The 15,479-nt window shown below is 41.4% G+C and overlaps 1 protein-coding gene across 2 annotated transcripts in view; it reads left to right on the top strand.

Moving 5' to 3' along the window:
* The first annotated feature begins 805 nt into the window (after positions 1-805).
* The window catches only part of tei (teiresias), a 126,324-nt gene continuing 111,650 nt past the window's right edge, over positions 806-15,479 (top strand). For both annotated transcript variants that reach the window (NM_079007.4, NM_001299462.1), the window contains exon 1: positions 806-1,446. The gene's annotated coding sequence lies outside the window, so the exon portion shown is untranslated. The remainder of the gene's footprint in view (positions 1,447-15,479) is intronic.

Raw genomic sequence — 15,479 nt, forward strand, 5'->3', positions numbered from 1 at the left:
TATATATATATATATATGTATATACATATGTACATATAGTAGTATTATATAGATTAAGCATTTTAAGAAGCTCTCTCGTGAAATATTCGAAATAATTCGTATCATTTGCAGTTGATGAATCTCTTATATAAGCTCCATTATTAAATAAGTCTGATCAAATCAAAATCAAAGATGCATTGTAGTTATTAAGTGCACTTTTTAAATAAGTAGTACGTAAGTAGTTTGACTTGACTTCCAACTGTTCTAGGCCATTATCCTGCTGATTTTGCCAATTCATTAATGCTGTTAACTTGCCCCTGCATTTCGGCAGTTGCCCCAAAATTCCCTTCGCCGTGCGGATAACCCTTTCACCTGCCACTTTGCCCATTCAGGTGGCCCAACAGGTGTGTCCTTGTCGTAGGTACACAGATACTCGACTCGTTGTGTTTGTAGTTGTTGGCCCGCCAGGACGTCAGTGGCTCCAATTGGCACTCTGTCATGCCGTCACTGTGAGCGCTTCAGTGCACATTAACACCCAAGTCAAGACATAATTTATAAGCAAATGCAGTTAAGTTTCCTCTGGAGAATCTCCGTTGCCGGCAATTGCGATAGAATCCGGCAAATGCCGCCAAACAACAAAAGGGCCGCCCAAAAAGAGAGAGAATGTGAGAGAGAGAGCGCGCGGAGAGAATTAGAAATAGAGAAATCGGAGAAAGTTGCCGCGCTCTCGCTCTCGCTGGAAGGCGGCAAGTCGTATAACACTCGCGTATAACAGCCCGATGCTGTGGGCCACCTCTCCCAAATATCCGCGCTGTTCGGAACTACCGTTCAGTTTGCGAGCGTTGGTCGTCAGCAGCGGACGTGCGTCGTGGCGATTTGCAGATTTATATATACGTACATTTGGTGGAAAATCGAATTTCGCAACGGAGCGTGCGGCGTGCGTTTAAGTCCCCGGCATTTCCCCACTAAGTTTTCCTCAATTGGGCGGCTTAGCTTGGCCCAGCTTAAGCTTAAGATCAGTGCAGCCCATGTGCAAATGGCCATTATTGAAACAATCTATGCAGACATGATAAGTACGCACAGAAAATAAGCGATTGCACTGGGCAAACATAATTAATTACGCGGCGCACGGTGAAGTGTGTGCGTGTGTTAAATAAAAAATAAAGGAAAAATTCATTATTAATTGCATTTCAAGCGCTTTTAAATACGCATCGAGTGCCGCTCTGTCTGCCAATCGGCTGGATTTGCTGCGGTTTCACTGCGTGTCGCGTATATAAACAACAACAGAACCCTGAACTCAAGTGAAGTGCAGTGCTGTGAGTGTGGCCAGCGTTTCGGTGGGTCGCTTGTTGTGCGCGCAATTTCCGGTTTCCGGTTCCGCCGGCGCTACTTCCGCGTCCGGTCGACTAGGCGCAACATTAATTTGCCACCGTCAGAAGAGTAATCACAGTCCAAACAAAAAAAAAAGTAAGCCCCGTTTTATTGGCCAAAAGATAAACAGAATAGAAAAGTGCTAAATTTCCGTCTAAAGAGCAGACTCAGGTGTCCCGCATAAATTCGAAAAAAAAATTTATCATATATTCTGGTCCTGCAAAGTGATACCCAATTAACAGGTTAGTTTGGCTTGGTTTATACTATAAATAAATGTTTGCATCGCACATGATTTCTGAACTCCAAGAAGGAGGATTATTTATATCGTGAAATACTTTTGGCGTTTAATTTCATGCCCAGCGCCCAAAAGTATGCAGCAAGCATATTTCAGGCGTGGCAGGTTGTTGGCACAAGAAGCGAAATGGGCGAAAAACAAAACGAAAACGAAACGAAATGGAATGACAAAAGCTATGTGCCAGTGTGCGTTTGTTTGTGTGTGCTTGTGTGTGTGTTTTTGTGTGCAAGACAAGCAATAAAATGGCGAGCGAGCGGCAAAGTTTTTGCGCGCCAAAAAGCGTGCAACAACGCGAGTGGCAGCTATGTTTATGTGCCACATAAAACTAGCGCGGCCATGTCGCATTGTTGGCCGAAGGGAGTAGAAGAAAAGTTGCCTACACCGAGAGAAAGTTTAGTTAACTTGCGAAAAGAGCTGGCACTTTGCCTACAGCTCAAGTGTTTATATAGATATGAAAATAAAATGAAATTTCATATATCAATGCTTTTTTTAGACAGACTTTCTTGCTGTGCACAGCAGGCCGTTTTATTTTATGAACCTTTATTATGATATTTGCCTTTACTTCTGCTCCACTCCCGGCTTTAGTAAACAATAATCATAATAATCGCAATCACAGGGCAGAAGGCAGAAAGCGGAGACCAGAGAGCTGAGCAGAAATCAGAGGGCATGGCAAACAATGAGCCGCAGTCGCTGGCCTTTTTGTGCTGCCTGTTTTAGGCGCCGCTTTCGCACGTGTTTGTTCGCACCTAGTCGGCCACTAACACTGGTACAATTGCACTCACACACACACACACACACATACAAATAGACGTAGCCTGTGAAAATAGGTCCTTTTGTTGTCGTCCTGTCGCACTAAATTGCGCACAATTGAAAGCATACTTTCAGGCGCCCGAGCATTTAGTGTGCACTTTTGAATGCCCTGCACTCCACTCCATACCCGGCTCATCTCTGGTCCCCATTTATCGCACTTCTCGTCCTGCAGAATACCCAAAGGACCTCTCTGCCACTGGCCCGGCCCTTTCACATTCTTTTTTGGCGCAGTGTCTAAAAGGTTTTTATTATTAAATATGGCAGTGGGTATTAAATATTTCCTGGCTGTCAAGGTTTCAGCTGCGAGATTACCCAAGAGAATTCCTCTTTTTCCGTTTATATGTACATATTTTTTTTTTTTTGAAGACCTTTGCTCCAAGAATCCTTGGCGCCTTTAAATTCCGTAGCAAGAGTTGGAATTGAATTTAAAGCTTGATAATTGGGCAAGTTTCGCTTGCCAAAAATGCCTCATCTCTGGCTAATTGACCTCAATTCGGCTAATCGATAATGCCTGAGCTGCATTCCGGCCCTTTTGTCTTGGGCCATAATTTCATTAGATTGGCCTCGTCTACCGAAAATGCTTGCTCTCTACGCAAGGCTTAATTAGATTAATGAAAAATAGGATTAGGCTCAGTCAAAGCCAAAGGAAAAGGAAAAGGGGCCCCAACCGAGCAGCTTAAATCAATTGTGTGTATATACTTGCCTATTTTCCCTTACTCTTAAAGACGTTCGCCTTTGGGTTTTTCTTTCCATTTTTTTTTCTCTTTTTTTTTTTTGGGCCATGAGGCAACCGCAGAAAGTCGCAAAGTCGTCGGCCTGAGTCCTCATTATGCGTCGCTTAGATGCCATTTGCCAGAAATGGCCTTCGAGAAAATACAGAATGAAAATTTCCATGCCAAACGAAAAGAAAAAAAAAACTCGACTGGACGTGACACACAACAAATTCACAGCTATTTTGCCAGCCACCCTACGCATTTCGTATTTTCAAATTAATTTCAAGGAATTTTCCTGACTCCAGGCAAGGTTTGGTGCCGTTTTGACATAATCTATTATAAGAGCTCATAATAATTTTTGTAAACTTTTTGTTGTCCTGTTCTGCTCTGCTCTGTTGTTGTTTTTTTTTTTCGAGGGGTGTATGCTTTTAATTGTGGGCGTGTCGGGACTTAATGAGATCGCTTGAAAACATAAAGCAATTTCAATGTGCGCCGTGGGAGTGATTGCAAAGTGTAAAAATATTAATTAGCATGGGCATGTGGAGAACAGGACCTTTGGTCTTAAGCAGCTGGATCCTTCGCAAATGTTTACCAATACGTCAGTCTAAATAAATCAACGTGGGCAAAAGTTACCTTCGAAATCTCGTAGGTTTGCGGTTGTCCCACGCACATATGTGCGAGCTCATAACTCGTGACAGTGAGTTATTATAGCATTTATGTATGTATATTCTTGTGTATGTTTCGTCATAAATTTTATAAAACAGGATTCAAGAACTTGGTGCTGGGACTTGGTGTGTGTGTTGGAGCTACCGTGTTCCAGAAAGTGATTAAACTTTTAAATTTTAACAAGAGACAAACACTCACGTTACCCATGCGATAAGCAGATTAAATGTGCTAACACATAAACATATGTACGCTATAACAAAGATGAGGGATAAGGATAATATGTTGAAAGGCTTTAAAAAATTAAAAAGTGGAGTATGTAATTATCATTTAAAAGCTTGATTGTAATATAAGTGGAGTTTCATTATATAAAATAACTGGAAATCTTTTGTTTCATAAATTTCTAAAGTCTTAAGACCATAATAACTTCATAAAACTCAGCAGTTACATATATTGTATATATATTCTCATATATATGTATTCTTTAAAGATATTCTGCACATCTGCATTTGCACTCATGCATATTCCAATTTTGCGCCCTCCCCTCAGTAACACGTTCATAAATTTGAGCAATTTTTCTGAATTATTTTTTATACATATTTTGAAATATTTGCGTTGCAATATTTTTCAATATTTTGCTAACGAAAACAAAGTCTATTGTTGGCATATTCTGGCAATTTCGTTTGTTGAACTGCAGTTTAAACTGCCTGGCAAAGCCATGGCCCTAATGCTTTTAGCTAAAATTTTGGCCAGTTCGGGTGCCAAAAAATGCAAATTTAAAATGCGTTGGCATGTCAAAAATCCACACAGGGTGCAGAAAATCGGGGGTGAAGAAAATCGATAAACGAGACATGTGAGTGTTAGTAACTGTGTGTGTGTGTGTGTGTGTGGTGTGTGTGTGTGTGCGGGGTAAGCTTTTAGTATCTTTTGCAATGCAACTGCCATACACGAAATTTGGCAAACTCACAAAGCGGCGAAGTGGGGTATGAAACGAGATAGAGCCGAAGAGAGTAAAGAGCGATAAAAGAGAGCCAGCAACAAATAGCTTAATAGGAAATAGCATAAAAGCATACCACCCACCCCGCCCACTTCAACCCCCACCCCCACCACCGCCGACGGGTGGAAAAAAGCAGAGAAAGGAAAATCTTTGCACGTATCGCACTCAAAAAATCAGTAAACGCATTGGCATCTCCTCGAAGACATTGTTATTGTTGCTGCCGCCTGCAAGGGTTGACTCACGGGTTAAAGGAGGGGGAGGGGGTTGGTGTGGCAAATAGGGGGTGGCACTAGGGGTTGGCAGTAGGGGGTTAATGCTGAGGATGCCTCAGCTTATCGGATAGCGTTCGTAGCCCTCGTTCTCGTTGTCGTTGTCGTTGTCGTCCCCGAATATTTGGCATTAGTCAAATGCAAATTTTTATAGCTGCCTGTCTGTTTACTTGAAGCGCCGATAAGCCCGCGCATAAGCATATATACCAAATGGATTCGGGATGTGCCGAGATGCTGGTGCTGCTGGCCATGGAAATGGAAATTGGGAAGGGGAACAGAAATGGGTATAAGGATAAGGATGGGTGACTGACTCAGTTCCCCCCCCGAAAGGAAGTCACTAAAAATTCCTTGAATTTCCAATAACATCAAGCGGGCAAATATGTTTCGCAAAGAGTTTAATCCTCAAATAACTCCGTCTTTTTGCGAAACTTTCGATTTAGTCAACAAATATCTAGTAACTTTAGCTTTAAATTTAGTGAGCTAGGTTTTACCCCAAAAAGCTAATTAAATTTTAATTGTGTGTTTACAGCCAGAAAATAGAGAGTTAGTAGATTTTAGCATGTGAAAGTTCACAAATGTGCATGCGCAAATTAATAAACTACCTTATATAAATACTGTTGTGGAAAAATGAATATGCATTTATGTGTTATCTGGCCTAAATTGGCTTAAAATCTAGTTCTTTTACGCTCAAAAGGATTTCCAATAAGCTTATAAATATAATCGTAAAATTGAAATTTTATAAAAGGCGAGCAAAAATAAAATAAATTATTGTCAAAGCATATTCGAATTAGTTAAAAAATGGATTGTGGTGCAAGAGTGCATTATTAATTTGAAATATTTTTCGCATATTAATTTTCTATGCCTTTCAGTTTATTTAGACTTAGATTCGCAAATCGGGAACATCGCATGAAAAATAATATTTTTAAAGCTTGCACTTTAATAAACGAGCGACGGGCACAACATTACCGCCCAGCGGAAGCACTTCCCAGCCCCACAACCCACACACACACACACACACACACTCAGCTACACTCACACACAGATACTCGCAAGCAGCCGCGTATCTCTGCTCTTTGCGCCTGGAAGTAGGCAATAAGCAGCGTGTTTATGTGTGCGATACAAACATTTTAGCGTATTTTTATTACACATACACGGCGCAGGCTGTGTGCGCGAGTGTGTGTGTGTGTTTGTGTGTCGACAAGCTCATTGCTGAATTTATGAAAATTCTGTAAGCGTGGTGGATGAGCGAGGGAGGCAGGGGGGTATGGAAAAACATTAGCACCCAATAGAGTTTAGTGCGTGCGTGTCAGACCTTCAGTCGCTGCCTTTTGGGCTCCCCAGCGGATGTATATATCCTGTCTGCCGTTTGAGTCCCAGCTGCGGGTTCTGCGGGTCCGTTGCCACCCACTTTTGGCCCCAATGCCACTGCCACTGCCACTGCCAATGCCAATTTGCGGCTTAACATCTTTGAATTATTGAGGCGCGCGGCGAGGTCACAGCCTCCGGTTCGAGATTTCTCCTCTCCGCTAACGAGCGCTCTTTGGCTTTGGGCTTTTGGCCAAATTAAAATTTTATCAAAATGAAATTTGCGGCTTTCGCGTATTTAGTTTAGTTTGAAAATTTCCAAAGTGATTTCGCTGCCGCTGCCGTTTCCCGTTTGCCAGCGGATGTATCCCAGCGCTGAGAGCTTGCCGAGGTGGGCAGTGGTTTTTCATAAATATTTCATACAATTTGCGGTAGATATTTTGGTCCCCAGAGAAACCGGCGACTTGAAATATGTGATGTGAAATATGATGGGCGTAGTTTGATTAATTTTCACTCATCTGGATTTATAAAATCGGTTGATATGACGCTCTAAAAATCTCATTGAGCAGTTATGACTATTCATTGTTTTTGCCGAAAGTTTAATATTATTATATTTTTTGTTTCTTTGTACTTTTTGAAATCCACTCTTTTTTTCAAAATAATATATGTATTATTACTTTAAGTTAGTCTTATTGCATTTTAAGCACTCTAGTCAACATAAATCACTGCATGTGGGGTCAGTATTTTTTATGGTTTGAAACATAACCATTAATAAAATCAATTTGTTTTTTCTGGGAGATCTACGCAGTCGTGGAAGAATCTTCTTAAGCTGCGAGTTTCTTAGGGGGGCAGAAAGAATATAAGAGCTTCAGTGACATATTTTCTTATAATCTGCACTTTTATTGTCTCATCTCCCTTTGACCTTTCCAGCGTTCTTGCGCCAAAGCTATCTGCCTCTCGTTGTTGCCTCCATTTTCCCATCTTCCGGCTTTTGTGTTTACATTACACTTTAACTAAGCCGTCGAAAATTATGCAATAAACTTTACTTTTACGTGTCCCCACAGCCACTTGTATTCCGTCCGTCTCTTTCTCGCTGGCGGCACCCATCTCTTTCTGTCAGTCAACCGGCATATTGCTATCTCTTTCTCTCTCTCGCTCTGTCTCTCTCTCTTTCTCTCTCTGCTCCTACACTTATTTATTTACTTAGCTGTTTTGTCCTGCTGCTTTTTTCTACGCTTTCGCCGCACTTATCCTTGCGATTTCTGATGTTCGCGCATTGTAGCTCGTTAGGTGGGTGGCGCTGGGTGGTGCAGGATGGCTGATGGGTGGATGGAGTGGTTGGGTGGGGCGTTGCAAATCTTATTTGATGATGCCACGGCAAATACTTTAATTTATGCAGTAATCCTATTACAATAACAGCGGCGGTGGCACCAACAACAACAGCGGAATGTACAATGAGAAGGACAAAGGACGAAGGACGAAAATGCGGTGGGGGGGAGAGGAAGAATGTTGGCAATAAAAACAGTTAGAGCAACAGCAACAACAACAATGCATTTATTTCGGTCTTGTTGTTAAGCGATTTTGCTTCTTTTCTTTCCGTTTTTTTCTTTTTCTGGTTGATTCCTTTCCTTTCCATTTTTATTTTGTTTTCATTTCGTGGGCCAGAAAAATCAGGCGAACCTATATCCTTGGCTCCCTACTTTTCCGCCTCCGTTGCCATCGATGTGACTCATTTGCATTTTCCATTCCGCTCCTTTTGCCGTCTTAGCGGCAATTCAATTTATTTTAATTTCTACTCTTAACACAAAAAATTACCAATTCAATTTTATGACTTTATTCTTCTCCCCAGCCACGTGGCGCATTTCTCAGAAAGAGCTAAGAACTGAGAAGCGGAGGCTGGGGAAAAGCGTTGAAAACGTTGGGGAAAACGCAGAGATAGATAGATCTGCACTTTCTTGACACCAAATCGAAATGAAATCTGCGAGCAGAAAAGGACAATGGGAGCGAGAAACGTGCGACACTTTTCCCCTTGGCTATTTATATAGATGACTATATCTTTCAACTTGTTTTCGCATTTTTGCACTGCCTTAGTTTTGCATATGCAAACAGCTTAGGCTGCGTGAAGGGAGCTCTTGTTTTTGGAGTATGCAAATGAGTTTATAAATAAATTTCGCAAAGACTCCAGCTAACTGTGCGCCGCATCTTTCAGCGGAGGAGTGATGCTCCACCCCTTTCTTAGCCGCTTAAAATATAAATAGTGTAAAGTGTTAATGGAAGGCATTGGCTAATCGGTTAATTCTATGGTAGAATCTTATGTAAATTCATTGCCTTAATATACCCACTAGCATGATTGACTCAAAAGCCCAAGAAACAATTTGATACACGTTGTCCTTTTCGTTTTGCTGGAAAATCTCGATAGCGCAATAAATTGTTAACTCATTTGGCCAGCCAATTTTCATGGCCTTGGCCATTCGGATTTCAGCCAATTTCCGTCGCATGTCGCCAACTAAGTAAATTTCATTGGCTTAGTGTTAGTTTTGCCCTTTTTTTTTATTTTGCGTCTGCCGTAAAAAGCAGATTGAGCCAGAAGCCTTGCCGTTTGCCACAGATTTTGTGTCGCATAAAAATCGCAATCGACGAAAGCGCTGGCTGTATCTTTTTAGCTGTCACTATATGTATCTGTATCCATAGCCAGCCATTTAACGTTGAGATAAAATTTACATTTTAACCGAAGCCAGCTCAAAGGCAGGTGGACAGGGGCTGGGAAGGGGGCGTGGCAGGATCATTTAGAGACCAAGCTGAAATTGGTTTTCGCTATTCGCAAGCTCATGGTATTTACTCTAGGCAAGGGTATGTGGCTCTAAAGCTTAAATTAAACCATCCAATTAAAAGAATATACATATTTTAAAGTTTTTTACATTTTAATCACTTTCAGGCAATGCAGAATGCTGTGAAATTAAAAATAGTATAGTGTTTATGCCCTAAGACACTTTTATAAATTGATTCCTTGTTAAGTTATTTTCATAATCATAAAAAGGGTATTAGCATGTGCGACTATATAAACCAGCTTTGTTTAGTTTGTTTTTCGGATGGTTGGCAGCATTTTCTTTGGCTTTCCCCCGCTTTTTGTGGGACAAAAGTGAGCGTCTGGACCGCGTGGCTGTGTTTTTTTGTTGTTTGTTTGGTGTTTTGCTCCCTGACCGCCTTTGGGCATATTCAATTTTCTTTATTATACATATTTCTCTCGTTGTTTTGGCCTTCTTCACAGACGCCCCAAAAAAAAAAAAAAACGATGGGTTAGTATACTGCGATACTCCAGGCGAGCTTTCAATTTTTATGACTTCTGGTTCATTTTTACTGCGTTGGCGGTCCCAATGTCTCGTGTTACCCCGATAAACGTTGCAAGTTTCCCTTCCCGGACATTTGGCCCTCTCCACTGGATTTTCCCCAGAGCTCTTTTGATGCTGTTTTATGCCGCGCCATGCGTTTTTTGTTGCGTCTTCAATGAAATGTTTATTGCTCTGTTCTTTTATTCGAAGCCCCCGACTCCTATTGATTGAATGAAGAGGTCCTTTAGGATTCGTTCTACCCGCTTTTCCCGCCTTTTCCGATTTTCTCGCAGCTCTGTGCTGTTTATTGTTGATGTCGTATCCAATGTTGCGACGTGTTCTTGTGTGTAAGAGTCGCGTTTAGGCCAAGTCTGATAACTGAGAGTACAGGTGGATTGGGCCAAGTCTGATAACTGAGAGTACAGGTGGATTGGGTGTCTATTCAGGTTTCATATTTATGTCACTGATTGACTGTAGTGACTCTTCGTTTGCTGTGCTGCTTAAGTTCAGTAAGCTGTCTTTATGCGAAACTTATTGGCCCATTTGTTCGCTTTTTCCTCCTTTAAGCCGAACGACACATTTCCTTTTGCCATACTTTTTATTTTCTTTAGGTTTTTTGGTGATTCATTTGTTTTTAATTTTATGCAAACTCACAAAAGCATTACGACTCGTTGTTTGCTTGGGATTTTCTAATTTGCCAAAGTGTATTTCTTCGACTTCAATCCAAATGGTTATTTATTTTTGAATTTGTGTGCATATTGTTTTTAAACATTTCTCTTTTTTTCCCTTGGCACTTCTCTGGGAAAATGCAAATTGTAAATAAAGCACTAAACCGTATTTTGCACTTGCCACATTGTTTTTGGCCAAACGAGGGATTACACTTATGGTCTTTACTTGAATTCAGCACTCGTATTATTTTACCCATATAGCTTTTTCGAAAAATAAAGCGGAGATTTCTTATAACATAATTGCCGTACTAAAACGAATTTGTTTATGACTTCACTTAACTCCACAAAAAAACTTGTGTATTCTATATTATTTTTTAATTGCACTATCCGGCTGGCAAGAAGTGTATAACTTTTTTTTTAACAAAATCGAGCACTCATGAACTTGCATAGAACATTGTGAGTTTATTGAAATGGTAAAGATATTTTGCTTTGTTTTGCACTTTGGGACAACACTTCGCATCTACGCTCAGCCTGAAATTGCACTTTATCTCTGATGTTGAATGAAAACAGTGCTTTAATATTTGTTTTAATTAAATTCGAATTTTCTCGAGCGAAAAGCCAAGCTGGAACGAGTATAAATAAAAAATAAAAAAGGGAAAACAACTACGACGCCTGCGAATATCTTGCCGAAAGCTAACGATGCCCGGAGTGGTCTCCATGGTAAAAACCCACTTAATCCAATTTAAGAATGCAACCACTTGAGTGCATACAAAATCAGACACAAAAACTATATGCACATGCTGGCCGTGCTGCCTAAACTCACTCTTTTCTGGATTAAACTATGCAAAGTTTATCCCCTTCTGCGGTTTCTTCGTATCACTGCTAAGCCGTTGAATTCCCAGCAATTTGCCTATTTGTTTAACGCAAAAAAAAAAATGGGAAATGCAATGGAAAAACATGGCGAAAAATTACCCTGGTAAAATATTAGCAGCCAGTGAAAATAGGGCCGTTTATTTGGCGTGCGTATGTGGAGGCAGGCATTCTCAGGCATTTTCCACTCATAAATTAGGGGCAATTTCTTTCCGGATTTTATACATTTTTTTTTCTGCTTCCTTAGCCCAGATAATGTGTACACTTTTTGCATGTGACCCAAAGCCCCACCCACCGAAAATCTTATCAGCAAAGGGATGTCGGGCACACCCGCTGGTTCCATGGTTCCATGGTTTCATGTATCCATTGTTGGCCAAGGGACCTGTGGGCTAAAATTTATATATTAGGTCATTAGGTTTGTAATAATTTGTTGGGGCCACATGTAAAATGGGCTCACTAGTTGTTGCTTATTGGCATCATTGTTATCTCAGCTTAATGGGCCAATTGGGGCGATGTGTGTGTGTGTGTGTGTGCATAGGTATGTGTTTTTCCCCCAGCGACCTATTAGGAGGAAATTTCGTTTTAATTAAGTTCCGCTGCTCCCAATCCACACAAATTGGGCATACTGCATTTTTAATGTCCGAGATTCGGCTCAATTAGCAATCTGGACCGAAACAAAACTATGCATCCGCACCACTTGGCCCATGCATTTTTCATTGTCGACCAGCCTAGTTAGCTAAACAATTTTCCAATTAAATCATTTCTGGGCGCCAGCAACTATGCCCAACTATTTTGCGCCAAACATTCGATAGTCCTTCGACGCTCCTTCCGCCGCCGAGCAGAAAACTACACTTAATTAAGTTTGTTGCGCAACTGGAATTGTGGGGGAAATTGAATTTTCAACTTTGACTCCGATTTTTGTTCTTCGGTTTTTGGTTTCATTTCGGTAGGCACTGCACTGGTTTCGGGTTTCGGGTTTGGTTTTAGTTTTCAGTTATGGTTCTAGTTCTAGTTAGAGTACTGGTTAATTGGCATGCTAATTCCCACCGAAAGTGGGCAATAAAATTGGGCCAACTGATGTCCATGTCCTGGTTCTCTAGATCCGGATTCAGGTCTGCTTCTGTTTTCTGCTGCTCTCAGCACAAAATTTGTGCCGAGCGGAAATGTCTCAGTTTCGGTGCGTAATTTTCCAGCATACACACACACACACACACATACAAGCACTAACACACACACACAAACAGGATAGTCCGCTGTCTAGTATCTGTGTGAATGTCTCTTCCTTTTGCTATTTACGTTCACATGTCCGTGAGCACATGACCTCCATATAAAATAAATTACTTTAGTTATCTAAATGCCGTGCATGTGTGAGTATGCGAGTGAGTGTGTGTGCGTGCGCACGCGTCTGTCTGTGTGCAGCAACGCCCTCCATTTCGCTTTCAACCCCTCCCCCCCTCCGCTCTTTCCTCGCTTTATTCGTGGATTCTTAATTTTTTCTCCTGGCACAATCGCTGCGTATACCCTGCACATCACAGCATTTCAGCTATGGCAACACGGTTTTCTAAGCTGTCTAAGAGTATGCAGTAATTTATTAAGATTGCAATGGTTTCATGCAGTTTGCTGCATACTTTTACTTTTTTTTTTAGTAATAGGTAATATCTTAAAAGCTACCAATACCCTAATTTAATTTTTGAACATTCTAAAATAGTTTTAAATGTAAAATAGATTGGTATAAGATAATTTGTTTGCTATTAACCATGAGTTTTAATACCTATCCAACTAAAGAGCATCCCCAAGTTACCATTCGTAACTGAATCCTTGGTATTTCTTGGGTTCTCGTTCGTCCTTCGCTGTGCTGGTCGTCTTTTTGCTTTTAGCCAAACAAATGATAACAATAAATTACACTCTCGAGATTTGGACGAGCTTAAGTATGAAGTGCAGCCAGTCGATGTCGATGCGCTGGTCCAAAATAATGAAGGCAACATGACCGGGTGCTCGGTGGGCGGTGGGCGGTGGGCAAGGGGACAAGGACGAGATGGGTTCGCTCGGTTGGGGAGTGGTGTGGGGAGGCGTGGCAGATTCGGGTTTCCTTAGATGCCACATCAAGTGGCAAACGCACTTGGGGGATTTTTTCCTTTTCGCTTCCTTAGACATCGTCCTTTCTATTTTTTTTTTTTGGGAGGGGGGGCAGCAAAAATAAATGTTCTAATTTAGCGACTCAATTTGTGTAGTAAATTTATCAAAGGGCGGCCAGCCATTGTGTGAGTGCTTGTGATAAGGCCACGCCCACTTCTGGCCATATTCTCACACATAGACAGTCGTCGTGTTACATTTCAGTTGCCATTTATAAACACGGCTGTCGTTTACCTGCTTTTTCGTATATCTCTCTTTCTGCGTGTGTGTGTGTGTGAAGTGCTATTTGTATATTAATTTTTGGTCTGTTGCGGTCAGCAGGTGATAAATCTACTAAGGTGATAATAAGTGCCATTGGCAGCGATTTGTTTAGTTTTTATTGCGTACACCAGGGCGTTTGGGCGTGGCCAGGAGTCGTTTTTACGCCGGCCACTTAAGTGCGAAAGCCATAAAGTAAGGCTGATTAAATGGTTCCTCCGATGATGACCAGCATGTCAGGAGGGGGGTGGTGGAAACAATACGGTGATCTCGTAAAACGAAACTTACGAGCATATCTTCAATCTTATCGTCGAGAGCGGAAAACTGTTAACCCACTTAAGAGTCCAGCTGAGAGCAGTTCGAAAAGTTTCAAGAAACAGGCGGATGGATCCTGTGCCATAAAGAAGGCTTTAAAATATCCAAACTAAATGCGGCTAAAATCAACAGGAGCTCAAGAGTTCGTTGCAAAACTTTTCGAACAATATATAATGCCTCATATAATAAAATGAAAATATAAATATAAGCTGCTAAGCAAGGAAATGAGGTGCCCAGCTACTGGAAACGCGCTCAACAAGTGCACTTTGCGCTGCTTAGCGCCTATTTGGTCGACTTTAAACATTTTTATGGCATTTTTTATGGTCATAAAAAGTGAAACACAAAACACGAAACTCCATACACCCGCCGCCAACGACTGGCCTCAATAAAAGTTTTGTTTTGTGCGTTAATATTATAACGACATTACAACCAGTTGACCAAGTCGACTGCACTTCAAGTTGTGCTTCATTATGCGAATATTTTTAGACCAGAACTAAGCTGATTTTGGTAAGGATTTGCACTGCTTTGTATATATATTTAATTATATTAATTATGGAAGGCCATTGCAGTTTTAATGCAGGGAATTAAACTCTCTAAAAAAATGCACCAATGAAATAGTTATCAACCAACCATCTTTCTTTAACGATTTCAACTTTCTTGACTTAATTTTAAGGCTTTCCTTTAAAACCTCTGTGCACAGAAGCTACACCATGTGGGGCAATCTATAAAGTGGAAATGAACTCCCCGCACATTCGCTGATACGCGATTCGAATTTTCCTGTTTCACACACTATTAGGAATGCCCCAAAGTGCCATAATTTTTTATCCGCTGCCACTGATTTGCGCAGCGGCTCGTAAACTTGGCCGAGCTAATAAACTCCTGCACGGAGCCCAACTATCTGGGTCAGCCCAGGGATATATAGTTCTATATAGACAAGGAGCAACTACCGCTTTATATAGATGGTGAGTTTCGGTTTTGGCTTCTTTAGTGGCGCCCAGTTTCCTGGCTCATTGTTCGCGCATATCAATGGGCAGCGGGAAAACCGAAACGAAAACGAAACGAAAACGCATTTTCGACTCATTGTTTCTGCTTGCCTTCCTCTCGATTTTTCCGCCGTGGATAAAATATTATTTTTATTTGCTCGGCTGAGCACATCTGCAGCATCAGCGGTCGTCGAAAGGAGGAAACTGCTGACTTCACCTTGATGCATGCGCTTTTCATTGCAACCCATGCACACACACGCACGCACACACATGAAATTTACCCTTTACTAACCATTGCATTTTCTTTCTTTTTTTTTTTGCCATTTTTCCTTTTGGCAACGTTGGCAAAACATTTTCCCCACTGCTCCCGAAATCAATATGCTTTCGTCGCCAGTTCTTGGCAAGTTAGCAAACTGCCACAGTTGCAGCTCTATCAGGGCCACCGCCCCTTCACCACCACCACCATCCACCCATCCCCATTGCCACCCAGCTTTTCCGACCTACTTGCTGCTGAAGCGAAT

The sequence above is a fragment of the Drosophila melanogaster genome, chromosome 2R (assembly GCF_000001215.4).
Source record: "Drosophila melanogaster chromosome 2R".
Classification (NCBI taxonomy): Eukaryota; Metazoa; Arthropoda; class Insecta; order Diptera; family Drosophilidae; genus Drosophila; species Drosophila melanogaster.